Genomic DNA, 16,348 nt, shown 5'->3' with positions numbered 1-16,348 from the left:
ACGTCAATCTTTATAAATTAAAAAGGTCTAGTGATGTAATAGTTAACTTGATTGAGGTAATTTCATTCAATGATTCAATCTTTACTCATTAAAACACTCTTCGGGACGTTACAGGGAACTCGAATAAGTTTAACTCAAAAATCTCATTTCTTTTCTAATATTCAATCTTAATACATTAAAAAGGTCTAGTGACATAATAGGTACCTTGATTAAGGTAATTTCATTCAAAAATTCAATCTTTACTCAATAAAACACTCTCCGTGACGTCAATGGGACTCGAATAACTTTAACTCCAAACTCTTATTTCTTTTCAAAGATTCAATCTTCATATATTAAAAAGGTCTAGTGACATAATCAGTACCTCTATTGAGGTAATTGCATTCAAAGATTCAATCTTTACTAATTAAAACACTTTTCCGGACGCCACACGGAACTCGAATAAGTTTAACTCAAAACTCTCATTTTCTTTCCAAGATTCAATCTTTATACATTAAAAATGTCTAGTAACATAACTCAAAACTCTCATTTTCATTTAAAGATTCAATCTTCTGTCATTAAAATAGTATTCGTGACTTCTTAGGTAACTAGAATAAGTTGAACTCAAAACACTCATTTTCTTCCAAAGATTTAATTTTTATACATTAAAAAAGTCTAATGACATAATAGGTTCCTTGATTGAGATAATTTTATTCAAAGATTCAATCTTCACTCGGTAAAACACTCTTCGTGACATCAAAGGGAACTCGAATAACTTTAACTCAAAACTCTCATTTCTTTTAAAACATTCAATCTTTATACATTAAAATGATTTTGTGACATTATAGGATCCCTGATTGAGGTAATTTCATTCAAAGATTTTATCTTCCATCATTAAAACAGTCTTCGGGACGTCTCAGGGAACTCATATATGTTAGACTCAAAACTCTAATTTTCTTTCAAAGCATCAATCTTTATACGTTAAAACGGTCTAGCACATAATAGGTTCCTTTATTGAGGAATTTTCATTCAAATATTCAATCTTTAGTCATTAAAATACTGTTCGGGACTTCATAGGTAACTCGAATAAGTTAAACTCAATACTCTCATTTTCTTTCAAAGATTCAATCTTTATATATTAAAAATGTCTAATGACATAATAGGTACCTTGATTGAGATAATGTCGTTCAAAGATTCAATCTTTACTAATTAAAATACTCTTCGTGACGTCAAAGAGAACTCGAATAACTTTAACTCAAAACTCCTATTTCTTTTCAAATATTCTATCTTTATACACTAAAACGGTCTAGTGACATAATAGGTACCTTAATTGAGATAATTTCATTTAAAGATTCAATATTTACTCTTTAATAAACTTTTCGGGACGTCACAGGGAACTCGAATAAGTTTAACTCAAAACACTCATTTTCTTTCAAAGATTCAATCTTTATACTTTGAAAGGTTGTACTAGCATAATAAGTACCTCTATTGAGATAATTTCATTCAAAGATTCAATCTTTACTCATTAAAACACTCTTCGGGATGTCACGGGGAACTCGAATAAGTTCAACTCAAAACTCTGTTTCTCTTTAAAGGATTCAATCTTTATACATTAAAAAGGTCTAGTAACATAATAGGTAACTTTGTTAAGGTATTTTCATTCAAAGATTCAATCTTTAGTCATTAAAACAGTCTTCACGATTTCTTAGGTAACTCGAATAAGTTAAACTCAAAACTCGCATTTTTTTCAATGATTCAATCTTTTTACATTAAAAAGGTCTAGTGACATAATAAGTACCTTGATTGAGATAATTTGAATCAAAGATTCAATCTTTACTCATTAAAACACTCTTCGTGACTTCAAAGGGAGCTCGAATAACTTTAACTCAAAACTCTCATTTCTTTTCAAAGATTCAATCTTTATACAATAAAAATTTCTAGTGACTTTATAGGTACCTTGATTGAGGTAATTTCATTCAAAGATTCAATCTTTATTCAATAAAACACTCTTCGGGATGTCAAGAGGAACTCGAATAAGTTTAACTCAAAACTCTAATTTTCTTTCAAAGATTCAATCTTTATACATCAAAAAGATCTAGTAACATAATAGGTTCCTTTATTGAGGAATTTTCATTTGAAGATTCAATCTTTAGTCATTAAAACACTCTCCGCGACTTCATAGGTAACTCGAATAAGTTAAACTCAATACGCTTATTTTTTTCAAAGATTCCATCTTTATACATTAAGAAGGTCTACTGACATAATAGGTACATTGATTGAGATAATTTCGTTCAAAGATTCAATCTTTACTCATTAAAACACGCTTCGTGACGTTAAAGGGAACTCAAATAACTTTAACTCAAAACTCGTAGTTCTTTACAAATATTCAATCTTTATACATTAAAAAGGTCTAGTGACATAATAGGTACCTTGATTGAGGTAATTTCATTCAAAGATTCAATATTTACTCTTTAAAACACTCTTCGGGACGTCGCAGGGAACTCGAATATGCTTAACTCAAAACTCTCATTTTCTTTCAAAGATTAAGCCTTTATACATTAAAAAGGTCTAGTGACATAATAAGTACCTCTATTGAGGTAATTTCATACAAAGATTCAATCTTTACGCATTAAAACACTATTCGGGACGTCGTAGGGAACTCGGATAGTTTTAACTCATAACGCTCATTTCTTTTTAAAGATTCAATCTTTATATATAAATTGTCCTCGGACAAAACAAGTCCCTTGATTCAGGTAATTTCAATCAAAGATTCAATCTTTACTCTTTGAAATACTCTTTGGGATGTCATAGGGAACTCGAATAAGTTTGACTCAAAACAGTCATTTTCTTTCCAAGATTCAATCTTTATACATTAAAAAGGTCTAGTAACATAATAGGTACCTTTACTAAGGTATTTTAATTCAAAGATTCATTATTTAGTCATTAAAACACTGTTCATGACTTCATAGGTAAATCAAATAAGTTAAACTCAGAACTATCATTTTATTCCAAAGATTCGATCATTAGACATTAAAAAGGTCTAGTAACATAATAGGTACTTTTTTTGAGGTGTTTTCATTCAAAGAATCAATCTTTATTCATTAAAATACTCTTCGCGACTTCATAGGTAACTCGAATAAGTTAAACTCAAAACTCTCATTTTCTTTCAAAGATTCAATCTTTGTTCATTAAAAAGGTCTAGTGACATAATAGCTACCTTGATTGAGGTAATTACATTCAAAGATTCAATATTTACTCATTAAAACACTCTTTGGAACGTTACCGGGAACATGAATAAGTTTAACTCAAAACTCTCATTTTCTTTCAAAGATACAATCTTTGTACATTAAAAAGGTCTACTAACAAAATAAGTGCCTTTATTAATGTATTTTCATTCAAAGATTCAATCTTTAGTCATTAAAACACTCTTCGCAACTTCATAGGTAACTCGAATAGGTTGAACTCAAAACTCTCATGTTCTTTCAAAGATTCAATCTTTGTACATTAAAAAGGTTTAGTGACAGAATAGGTACCTTGATTGAGGTAATTTCATTCAAAGATTCAATCTTTACTCATTAAAACATTCTTCGTGACGTCAAAGGGAACTTGAATAACTTTAACTCGTAACACCCATTTCTTTTCAAAATGTAAATCTTTATAAATTAAAAAGGTCTAGTGATGGAATAGCTACCTTGATTGAGGTAATTTCATTCAGTGATGCATTCTTTACTCATTAAAACACTCTTCGGGGCGTTACAGGGAACTCGAATAATTTTAACTCAAAAATCTCATTTCTTTTCTAAGATTCAATCTTAATACATTAAAAAGGTCTAGTGACATAATAGGTACCTTAATTGAGGTAATTTCATTCAAAAATTCAATCTTTACTCAATAAAACACTCTTCGGGACGTCAATGGGAACTCGAATAACTTTAACTCCAAACTCTCATTTCTTTTCATAGATTCAATCTTCATACATTAAAAAGGTCTACTGACATAATTAGTACCTCTATTGAGGTAATGGCATTCAAAGATTCAATCTTTACTCATTAAAACACTTTTCCGGACGTCACACGGAACTCGAATAAATTTAACTCAAAACTCTTATTTTCTTTCCAAGATTTAGTCTTTATACATTAAAAACGTCTAGTAACATAACTCAAAACTCTCATTTTCATTTAAAGATTCAATCTTCTGTCATTAAAATAGTATTCGTGACTTCTTAGGTAACTCGAATAAGTTGAACTCAAAACACTCATTTTCTTCCAAAGATTTAATTTTTATACATTAAAAAGGTCTAATGACATAATAGGTTCCTTGATTGAGATAATTTCATTCAAAGATTCAATCTTCACTCAGTAAAACACTCTTCGTGATGTCAAAGGGAACTCGAATAACTTTAACTCAAAACTCTCATTTCTATTAAAACATTCAATCTTTATACATTAAAATGATTTTGTGACATTATAGGTACCCTGATTGAGGTAATTTCATTCAAAGATTTTATCTTTCATCATTAAAACAGTCTTCGGGACGTCTCAGGGAACTCAAATATGTTAGACTCAAAACTCTAATTTTCTTTCAAAGCTTCAATCTTTCCACGTTAAAACGGTCTAGCACATAATAGGTTCCTTTATTGAGGAATTTTCATTCAAATATTCAATCTTTAGTCATTAAAATACTGTTCGGGACTTCATAGGTAACTCGAATAAGTTAAACTCAATACTCTCATTTTCTTTCAAAGATTCAATCTTTATATATTAAAAAGGTCTAGTGACATAATAGGTACCTTGATTGAGATAATGTCGTTCAAAGACTCAATCTTTACTCATTAAAACACTCTTCGTGACGTCAAAGAGAACTCGAATAACTTTAACTCAAAACTCCTATTTCTTTTCAAATATTCTATCTTTATACATTAAAACGGTCTAGTGACATAATAGGTACCTTAATTGAGATAATTTCATTTAAAGATTCAATAGTTATTCTTTAATAAACTCGTCGGGACGTCACAGGGAACTCGAATAAGTTTAACTCAAAACACCCATTTTCTTTCAAAAATTCAATCTTTATACTTTAAAAGGTTTTACTGGCATAATAAGTACCTCTATTGAGATAATTTCATTCAAAGATTCAATCATTAATCATTAAAACACTCTTCGGGATGTCACGGGGAACTCGAATAAGTTCAACTCAAAACTTTCATTCTCTTTCAAGGATTCAATCTTTATACATTAAAAAGGTCTAGTAACATAATAAGTAACTTTGTTAAGGTATTTTCATTCAAAGATTCAATCTTTAGTCATTAAAACACTCTTCGCGATTTCTTAGGTAACTCGAATAAGTTAAACTCAAAACTCGCATTTTTTTCAATGATTTAATCTTTTTACATTAAAAAGGTCTAGTGACATAATAAGTGCCTTGATTGAGATAATTTGAATCAAAGATTCAATCGTTACTTATTAAAACACTCTTCGTGACTTCAAAGGGAGCTCGAATAACTTTAACTCAAAACTCTCAATTCTTTTCAAAGATTCAATCTTTATACAATAAAAATTTCTAGTGACTTAATAGGTACCTTGATTGAGGTAATTTCATTCAAAGATTCAATCTTTATTCATTAAAACGCTCTTCGGGATGTCAAAAGGAACTCGAATAAGTTTAACATAAAACTCTAATTTTCTATCAAAGATTCAATCTTTATACATCAAAAAGATCTGGTAACATAATAGGTTCCTTTATTGAGGAATTTTCATTTGAAGATTCAATCTTTAGTCATTAAAACATTCTTCGCGACTTCATAGGTAACTAGAATAAGTTACACTCAATATTCTCATTTTTTTCAAAGATTCCATCTTTATACATTAAAAAGGTCTACTGACATAGTAGGTACATTGATTGAGATAATTTCATTCAAAGATTCAATCTTTACTCATTTAAACACGCTTCATGACGTCAAAGGGAACTCAAATAACTTTAACTCAAAACTCGTAGTTCTTTACAAATATTCAATCTTTATACATTAAAAAGGTCTAATGACATAATAGGTACCTTGATTGAGGTAATTTCATTCAAAGATTCAATATGTACTCTTTAAAACACTCTTGGGGACGTCGCAGGGAACTCGAACATGTTTAACTCAAAACTCTCATTTTTTTTCAAGGATTAAACCTTTATACATTAAAAAGTTCAAGTGACATAATAAGTACCTCTATTGAGGTAATTTCATACAAAGATTCAATCTTTACGCGTTAAAACACTATTCGGGACGTCATAGGGAACTCGGATAGGTTTAACTCATAAAGCTCATTTCTTTTTAAAGATTCAATCTTTATATATAAAAGGTCCTGGGACAAAATAAGTCCCTTGATTAAGGTAATTTCAATTAAAGATTCAATCTTTACTCAATGAAATACTCTTCGGGATGTCATAGGGAACTCGAATAAGTTTGACTCAAAACAGTCATTTTATTTCTAAGATTTAATCTTTATACATTTTAAAGGTCTAGTAACATAATAGGTACCTTTACTAAGGTATTTTAATTCAAAGATTAATTATTTAGTCATTAAAACACTGTTCACGACTTCATAGGTAAATCGAATAAGTTAAACTCAGAACTATCATTTTATTCCAAAGATTCAATCTTTAGACATTAAAAAGGTCTAGTAACATAATAGGTACCTTTATTGAGGTGTTTTCATTCAAAGAATCAATCTTTATTCATTAAAACACTCTTCGCAACTTCATAGGTAACTCGAATAAGTTGAACTCAAAACTCTCATATTCTTTCAAAGATTCAATCTTTATACATTAAAAATGTTTAGTGACAGAATAAGTACCTTGATTGAGGTAATTTCATTCAAAGATTCAATCTTTACTCATTAAAACACTCTTCGTGATGTCAAAGGGAACTTGAATAACTTTAACTTGAAACACTCATTTCTTTCCAAAACGTCAATCTTTATAAATTTAAAAGGTCTAGTGATGTAATAGCAACCTTGATTGAGGTAATTTCATTCAATGATTCAATCTTTACTCATTAAAACACTCTTCGGGACATTATAGGGAACTTGAATAAGTTTCACTCAAAAATCTCATTTTCTTTCAAAGATTCAATCTTTATACATTAAAAAGGTCTAGTAACAGAACTGGTACCCTTATTGTGGTATTTTCATTCAAAATTCAATCTTCAGTCATTAAAACATTCTTCGCGATTTCATAGGTAACTCGAATAAGTTAAACTCAAAACACTCATTTTCTTTCAAAGATTCAATCTTTATACATTAAAAAGGTCTAGTGGTAAAATAGGTACCTTGATTGAGGTAATTTCGTTCAAAGATTCAATCCTTACTCATTAAAACACTCTTCGTGACGTCAAAGGGAACTCGAATAACTTTAACTGAAAACTCTCATTTCTTTTCAAAGATTCAATCTTTATACATTAAAGCGGTCTAGTGACATAATAGGTACCTTGATTGAGGTAATTTCATACAATGATTCAATCTTTACTCATTAAAAAACTTTTAAGTACGTCACAGGAAACTTGATCAAGTTTAACTCAAAACTCTCATTTTTTTCAAAGATTCAATCTTTATACATTAAAAAGGTCTAGTAGCAAAATAGGTACCTTTATTGAGGTATTTTCATTCAAAGATTCAATTTTCAGTCATTAAAACACTCTTCGCGACTTCATAGGCAACTCGAATAAGTTAAACTCAAAACTCTCATTTTCTTTCAAAGATTCAATCTTTATACATTAGAAAGGTCTAGTAACATAATAGCTACCTTAATTGAGATAATTTTACTCAAAAATTCAATCTTCTCTCATTAAAACCCTCTTCGTGACTTCGAAGGGAACTCGAATGACTTTAACTCCAGACTCTCATTTCTTTTCTAAGATTCAATCTTAATACATTAAAAAGGTCTAGTGACATAATAGGTACCTTGATTGAGATAATTTCATTCAAAAATTCAATCTTTACTCAATAAAACACTCATCGTGACGTCAAAGGGAATTCGAATAACCTTAACTACAAACTCTCATTTCTTTTCAAAGATTCAATCTTTATACATTAAAAAGGTCTAGTGACATAATCAGTACCTCTATTGATGTAATTTCATTCAAAGATTCAATCTTTACTCATTAAAACACTTTTCCGGACGTCACACGGAACTCGAATAAGTTTAACTCAAAACTCTCATTTTCTTTCCAAGATTCAATCTTTATACATTAAAAACGTCTAGTAACATAACTCAAAACTCTCATTTTCATTTAAAGATTCAATCTTCTGTCTTTCAAACAGTATTCGTGACTTCTTAGGTAACTCGAATAAGTTGAACTCAAAGCACTCATTTTCTTCCAAAGATTTAATTTTTATACATTAAAAAGGTCCAACAACATAATAGGTTCCTTGATTGAGATAATTTCATTCAAAGATTCAATCTTCACTCAGTAAAATACTCTTCGTGACGTCTAAGGGAACTCGAATAACTTTAACTCAAAACTCCCATTTCTTTTCAAACATTCAATTTTTATACATTAAAATGATCCTATGACATAATAGGCACCCTGATTGAGGTAATTTCATTCAAAGACTCTATCTTTCATCATTAAAACAGTCTTCAGGACGTCTCAGGGAACTCAAATATGTTAGACTCAAAACTCAAATTTTCTTTCAAAACTTCAATCTTTATACGTTAAAACGGTCTAGCACATAATAGGTTCCTTTATTGAGGAATTTTCATTCAGATATTCAATCTTTAGTCGTTAAAATACTGTTCGGGACTTCATAGGTAACTCGAATAAGTTAAACTCAATACTCTCAATTTCTTTCAAAGATTTAATCTTTATATGTTAAAAAGGTCTAGTGATATAAAAGGTACCTTGATTGAGATAATGTCGTTAAAAGATTCAATCTATACTCATTAAAACACTCTTCGTGGCGTCAAAGAGAACTCGAATAACTTTAACTCAAAACTCCTATTTCTTTTCAAATATTCTATCTTTATACACTAAAACGGTCTAGTGACATAATAGGTACCTTAATTGAGATAATTTCATTTAAAGATTCAATATTTACTCTTGAATAAACTCTTCGGGACGTCACAGGGAACTCAAATAAGTTTCACTCAAAACACTCATTTTCTTTCAAAGATTCAATCTTTATACTTTAAAAGGTTGTACTGGCATAATAAGTACCTCTATTGAGATAATTTCTTTCAAAGGTTTAATCTTTACTCATTAAAACACTCTTCGGGACGTCACAGGGAACTCGAATAAGTTCAACGAAAAACTCTCATTTTCTTTCAAAGATTCAATATTTATACATTAAGAAGGTCTAGTAACATAATAGGTATCTTTGTTAAGGTATTTTCATTCAAAGATTTAATCTTTAGTCATTAAAACACATTTTGCGATTTCTTAGGTAACTCGAATAAGTTAAACTCAAAACTCGCATTTTTTTTAATGATTCAATCTTTTTACATTAAAAAGGTGTAGTGACATAATAAGCACCTTAATTGAGATAATTTTAATCAAAGATTCAATCTTTACTCATTAAAACACTCTTCGTGACTTCAAAGGGAGCTCGAATAACTTTAACTCAAAACTCTCATTTCTTTTCAAAGATTCAGTCTTTATACAATAAAAATTTCTAATGACTTAATTGGTACCAAGATTGTGGTAATTTCATTCAAAGATTCAATCTTTATTCATTAAAACACTCTTCGGGAAGTCAAAAGGAACTCGAATAAGTTTAACTGAAAACTCTAATTTTCTTTCAAATATTCAATCTTTATACATCAAAAAGATCTAGTAACATAATAGGTTCCTTTGTTGAGGAATTTTCATTTGAAGATTCAATCTTTAGTCATTAAAGCACTCTTCGCGACTTCATAGGTAACTCGAATAAGTTAAACTTAATACTCTCATTTTTTTCAAAGATTCTATCTTTATACATTAAAAAGGTCTACTGACATAATAGGTACATTGATTGAGATAATTTCGTTCAAAGATTCAATCTTTACTCATTAAAACACGCTTCGTGACGTCAAAGGGAACTCAAATAACTTTAACTGAAAACTCGTAGTTCTTTACAAATATTCAATCTTTATACATTAAAAAGGTCTAATGACATAATAGGTACCTTGATTGAGGTAATTTCATTCAAAGATTCAATATTTGCTCTTTAAAACACTCTTCGGGACGTCGCAAGGAACTCGAATATGTTTAACTCAAAACTCACATTTTCTTTCAAAGATTAAACCTTTATACATTAAAAAGGTCTAGTGACATAATAAGTACCTCTATTAGGGTAATTTCATACAAAGATTTAATATTTACGGGTTAAAACTCTATTCGGGACGTCATAGGGAACTCGAATAGGTTTAACTCATAACGCTCATTTCTTTTTAAAGATTCAATCTATATATATAAAAGGTCCTGGGACAAAGTAAGTCCCTTCTTTCAGGTAATTTCAATCAAAGATTCAATCTTTACTCATTGAAATACTCTTCGAGATGCCATAGGGAACTCAAGTAAGTTTAACTCAAAACAGTCATTTTCTTTCCAAGATTCGATCTTTATACATTAAAAAGCTCTAGTAACGTAATAGGTACCTTTACTACGGTATTTTAATTCAAAGATTCATTATTTAGTCATTAAAACACTGTTCACGACTTCATAGGTAAATCGTATAAGTTAAACTCAGAACTATCATTTTATTCCAAAGATTCAATCTTTAGACATTAAAAAGGTCTAGTAACATAATAGGTACCTTTATTGAGGTGTTTTCATTCAAAGAATCAATTTTTATTCATTAAAACACTCTTCGCAACTTCATAGCTAATTCGAATAAGTTAAACTCAAAACTCTCATTTTCTTTCAAAGATTCAATCTTTGTACATTAAAAAGGTCTAGTGACATAATAGCTACGTTGATTGAGGTAATTACATTCAAAGATTCAATATTTACTCATTAAAACACTCTTTGGGACGTTACAGGGAACATGAATAAGTTTAACTCAAAACTCTCATTTTCTTTCAAAGATACAATCTTTATACATTAAAATGGTCTACTAACAAAATAGGTACCTTTATTGATGTATTTTCATTCAAAGATTCAATCTTTAGTCATTAAAACACTCTTCGCAACTTCATAGGTAACTCGAATAAGTTGAACTCAAAACTCTCATGTTCTTTCAAAGATTCAATCTTTATACATTAAAAAGGTTTAGTGCCAGAATAGGTACCTTGATTGAGGTAATTTCATTCAAAGATTCAATCTTTACTCATTAAAACACTCTTCGTGACGTCAAAGGGAACTTGAATAACTTTAACTCGAAACAGTCATTTCTTTTCGAAACGTCAATCTTTATAAATTAAAAAGGTCAAGTGATGTAATAGCTACCTTGATTGAGGTAATTCCATTCAATGATTCAATCTTTATTCATTAAAACACTCTTCGGGACGTTACAGGGAACTCGAATAAGTTTAACTCAAAAATCTCATTTCTTTTCTAAGATTCAATCTTAATACATTAAAAAGGTCTAGTGACATAATAGGTACCTTGATTGAGGTAATTTCTTTCAAAAATTCAATCTTTACTCAATAAAACACTCTTTGTTACGTCAACGGGAACTCGAATAACTTTATCTCTAAACTCTCATTTCTTTTCAAAGATTCAATCTTCATACATTAAAAAGGTCTAGCGACATAATCAGTACCCCTATTTAGGTAATTGCATTCAAAGATTCAATCTTTACTCATTAAAACACTTTTCCGGACGTCACACGGAACTCGAATAAGTTTAACTCAAAACTCTCATTTTCTTTCCAAGATTCAATCTTTATACATTAAAAACGTCTAGTAACATAACTCAAAACTCTCATTTTCATTTAAAGATTCAATCTTCTGTCATTAAAATAGTATTCGTGACTTCTTAGGTAACTCGAATAAGTTGAACTCAAAACACTCATTTTTTTCCAAAGATTTAATTTTTATACATTAAAAAGGTTTAATGACATAATAGGTTCCTTGATTGAGATAATTTCATTAAAAGATTCAATCTTCACTCAGTAAAACACTCTTCGTGACGTCAAAGGGAACTCGAATAACTTTAACTTAAAACTCTCATTTCTTTTAAGACATTCAATATTTATACATTAAAATGATTTTGTGACATAATAGGTACCCTGATTGAGGTAATTTCATTCAAATATTTTATCTTTCATCATTAAAACAGTCTCGGGATGTCTCAGGGAACTCAAATATGTTAGATTCAAAACTCTAATTTTCTTTCAAAGCTTCAATCTTTATACGTTAAAACGGTCTAGCACATAATAGGTTCCTTTATTGTGGAATTTTCATTCAAATATTCAATCAGTATTCATTAAAATACTGTTCGAGACTTCATAGGTAACTCGAATAAGTTAAACTCAATACTCTCATTTTCTTTCTAAGATTCAATCTTTATATGTTAAAAAGGTCTAGTGACATAATTGGTACCTTGATTGAGATAATGTCGTTCAAAGATTCAATCTTTACTTATTAAAACACTCTTCGTGACGTCAAAATGAACTCGAATAACTTTAACTCAAAACTCCTATTTCTTTTCAAATATTCTATCTTTATACACTAAAACGGTCAGCGACATAATAGGTACCTTAATTGAGATAATTTCATTTAAAGATTCAATATTTACTCTTTCATAAACTCTTCGGGACATCACAGGGAACTCGAATAAGTTTAACTCAAAACACTCATTTTCATTCAAAGATTCAATCTTTATACTTTAAAAGGTTGTACTGGCATAATAAGTACCTCTATTGAGATAATTTCAATCAAAGATTCAATCTTTACTCATTGAAAAACTCTTCGGGATGTCATAGGGAACTCGAATAAGTTTAACTCAAAACAGTCATTTTCTTTCCAAGATTCAATCTTTATACATTAAAAAGGTCTAGTAACATAATAGGTACCTTTACTAAGGTATTTTAATTCAAAGATTCATTATTTAGTCATTAAAACACTGTTCACCACTTCATAGGTAAATCTAAGAAGTTAAACTCAGAACTATCATTTTATTCCAAAGATTCAATCTTTAGACATTAAAAAGGTCTAGTAACATAATAGGTACCTTTGTTGAGGTGTTTTCATTAAAAGAATCAATCTTTATTCATTAAAACACTCTTCGCGACTTCAAAGGTAACTCGAATAAGTTGAACTCAAAACTCTCATTTTCTTTCAAAGATTCAATCTTTGTACATTAAAAAGGTCTAGTGACATAATAGCTACCTTGATTGAGGTAATTACAATCAAAGATTCAATATTTACTCATTAAAACACTCTTTGGGACGTTACAGGGAACATGAATAAGTTTAAGTCAAAACTCTCACTTTCTTTCAAAGATACAATCTTTATACATTAAAAAGGTCAACTAACAAAATAAGTACCTTTATTGATGTATTTTCATTCAAAGATTCAATCTTTAGTCATTAAAACACTCTTCGCAACTTCATAGGTAACTCGAATAAGTTGAACTCAAAACTCTCATGTTCTTTCAAAGATTCAATCTTTATACATTAAAAAGGTTTAGTGACAGAATAGGTACCTTGATTGAGGTAATTTCATTCAAAGATTCAATCTTTACTCATTAAAACAGTCTTCGTGATGTCAAAGGGAACTTGAATAACTTTAACTCGAAACAGTCATTTCTTTTCAAAACGTCAATCTTTATAAATTAAAAAGGTCAAGTGATGTAATAGCTACCTTGATTGAGGTAATTCCATTCAATGATTCAATCTTTATTCATTAAAACACTCTTCGGGACGTTACAGGGAACTCGAATAAGTTTAACTCAAAAATCTCATTTCTTTTCTAAGATTCAATCTTAATACATTAAAAAGGTCTAGTGACATAATAGGTACCTTGATTGAGGTAATTTCTTTCGAAAATTCAATCTTTACTCAATAAAACACTCTTCGTTACGTCAACGGGAACTCGAATAACTTTATCTCCAAACTCTCATTTCTTTTCAAAGATTCAATCTTCATACATTAAAAAGGTCTAGTGACATAATCAGTACCCCTATTTAGGTAATTGCATTCAAAGATTCAATCTTTACTCATTAAAACACTTTTCCGGACGTCACACGGAACTCGAATAAGTTTAACTCAAAACTCTCAATTTTTTTCCAAGATTCAACCTTTATACATTAAAAACGTCTAGTAACATAACTCAAAACTCTCATTTTCATTTAAAGATTCAATCTTCTGTCATTAAAATAGTATTCGTGACTTCTTAGGTAACTCAAATAAGTTGAACTCTAAACACTCATTTTCTTCCAAAGATTTAATTTTTATACATTAAAAAGGTCTAATGACATAATAGGTTCCTTGATTGAGATAATTTCATCCAAAGATTCAATCTTCACTCAGTAAAACTCTCTTTGTAACGTCAAAGGGAACTCGAATAACTTTAACTCAAAACTCTCATTTCTTTTAAAACATTCAATCTTTATACATTAAAATGATTTTGTGACATAATAGGTACCATGATTGAGGTAATTTCATTCAAAGATTCTATCTTTCATCATTAAAACAAACTTCGGGACGTCTCAGGGAACTCAAATATGTTAGACTCAAAACTCTAATTTTCTTTCAAAGCTTCAATCTTTATACGTTAAAACGGTCTAGCACATAATAGGTTCCTTTATTGAGGAATTTTCATTCAAATATTCAATCTTTAGTCATTAAAATACTATTCGAGACTTCATAGGTAACCCGAATAAGTTAAACTCAATACTCTAATTTTCTTTCAAAGATTCAATCTTTATGTGTTAAAAAGGTCTAGTGACATAATAGGTACCTTGATTGAGATAATGTCGTTAAAAGATTCAATCTTTACTCATTGAAACACTCTTCGTGATGTCAAAGAGAACTCGAATAACTTTAACTCAAAACTCCTATTTCTTTTCAAATATTCTATCTTTATACACTAAAACGGTCTAGTGACATAATAGGTACCTTAATTGAGATAATTTCATTTAAAGATTCAACATTTACTCTTTATTAAACTCTTCGGGACGTCACAGGGAAATCGAATAAGTTTAACTCAAAACACTCATTTTCTTTCGAAGATTCAATCTTTATACTTTAAAAGGTTGTACTGGCATAATAAGTACCTCTATTGAGATAATTTCATCCAAAGATTCAATCTTTACTCATTAAAACACTCTTCAGGACTTCAAAGGGAGCTCGAATAACTTTAACTTAAAACTCTCATTTCTTTTCAAAGATTCAATCTTTATACAATAAAAATTTCTAGTGACTTTATAGGTACCTTGATTGAGGTAATTTCATTCAAAGATTCAATCTTTATCCATTAAATCACTCTTCGCGATGTCAAAAGGAACTCGAATAAGTTTAACTCAAAACTCTAATTTTCTTTCAAAGATTCAATCTTTATACATCAAAAAGATCTAGTAACATAATAGGTTCCTTTATTGAGGAATTTTCATTTGAAGATTCAATCTTTAGTCATTAAAACACTCTTCGCGACTTCATAGGTAATTCGAATAAGTTAAACTCAATACTCTCATTTTTTTCAAAGATTCCATCTTTATACATTAAAAAGGTCTACTGACATAATAGGTACATTGATTGAGATAATTTCGTTCAAAGATTCAATCTTTACTCATTAAAACACGCTTCGTGACGTCAAAGGGAACTCAAATAACTTTAACTCCAAACTCGTAGTTCTTTACAAATATTCAATCTTTATACATTAAAAAGGTCTAATGACATAATTGGTGCCTTGATTGAGGTAATTTCATTCAAAGATTCAATATTTACTCTTTAAAACACTCTTCGGGACATCGCAGGGAACTCGAATATGTTTAACTCAAAACTCTCATTTTCTTTCAAGGATTAAACCTTTATACATTAAAAAGGTCAAGTGACATAATAAGTACCTCTATTGAGGTAATTTCATACAAAGATTCAATCTTTACGCGTTAAAACACTATTCGGGACGTCATAAGGAACTCGGATAGGTTTAACTTATAACGCTCATTTCTTTTTAAAGATTCAATCTTTATATATAAAAGGTCCTGGGACAAAATAAGTCCCGTGATTCAGGTAATTTCAATCAAAGATTCAATCTTTACTCATTGAAAGTTTAACTCAAAACTCTCATTTTCTTACCAAGATTCAATCCTTATACATTAAAAACGTCTAGTAACATAACTCAAAACTCTCATTTTCATTGAAAGATTCAATCTTCTGTCATTAAAATAGTATTCGTGACTGTAACTCGAATAAGTTGAACGCAAAACACTCATTTTCTTCCAAAGATTTAATTTTTATACATTAAA

This window comes from Cornus florida, unplaced genomic scaffold (genome assembly GCF_030987335.1).
Source record: "Cornus florida cultivar Cherokee Brave unplaced genomic scaffold, ASM3098733v1 CherokeeBrave_3.0.0_Hap2_Chr03, whole genome shotgun sequence".
NCBI classification, from domain to species: Eukaryota; Viridiplantae; Streptophyta; class Magnoliopsida; order Cornales; family Cornaceae; genus Cornus; species Cornus florida.
The sequence above is the reverse complement of the archived record's forward strand: the minus strand, read 5'-3'. Positions refer to the sequence as shown.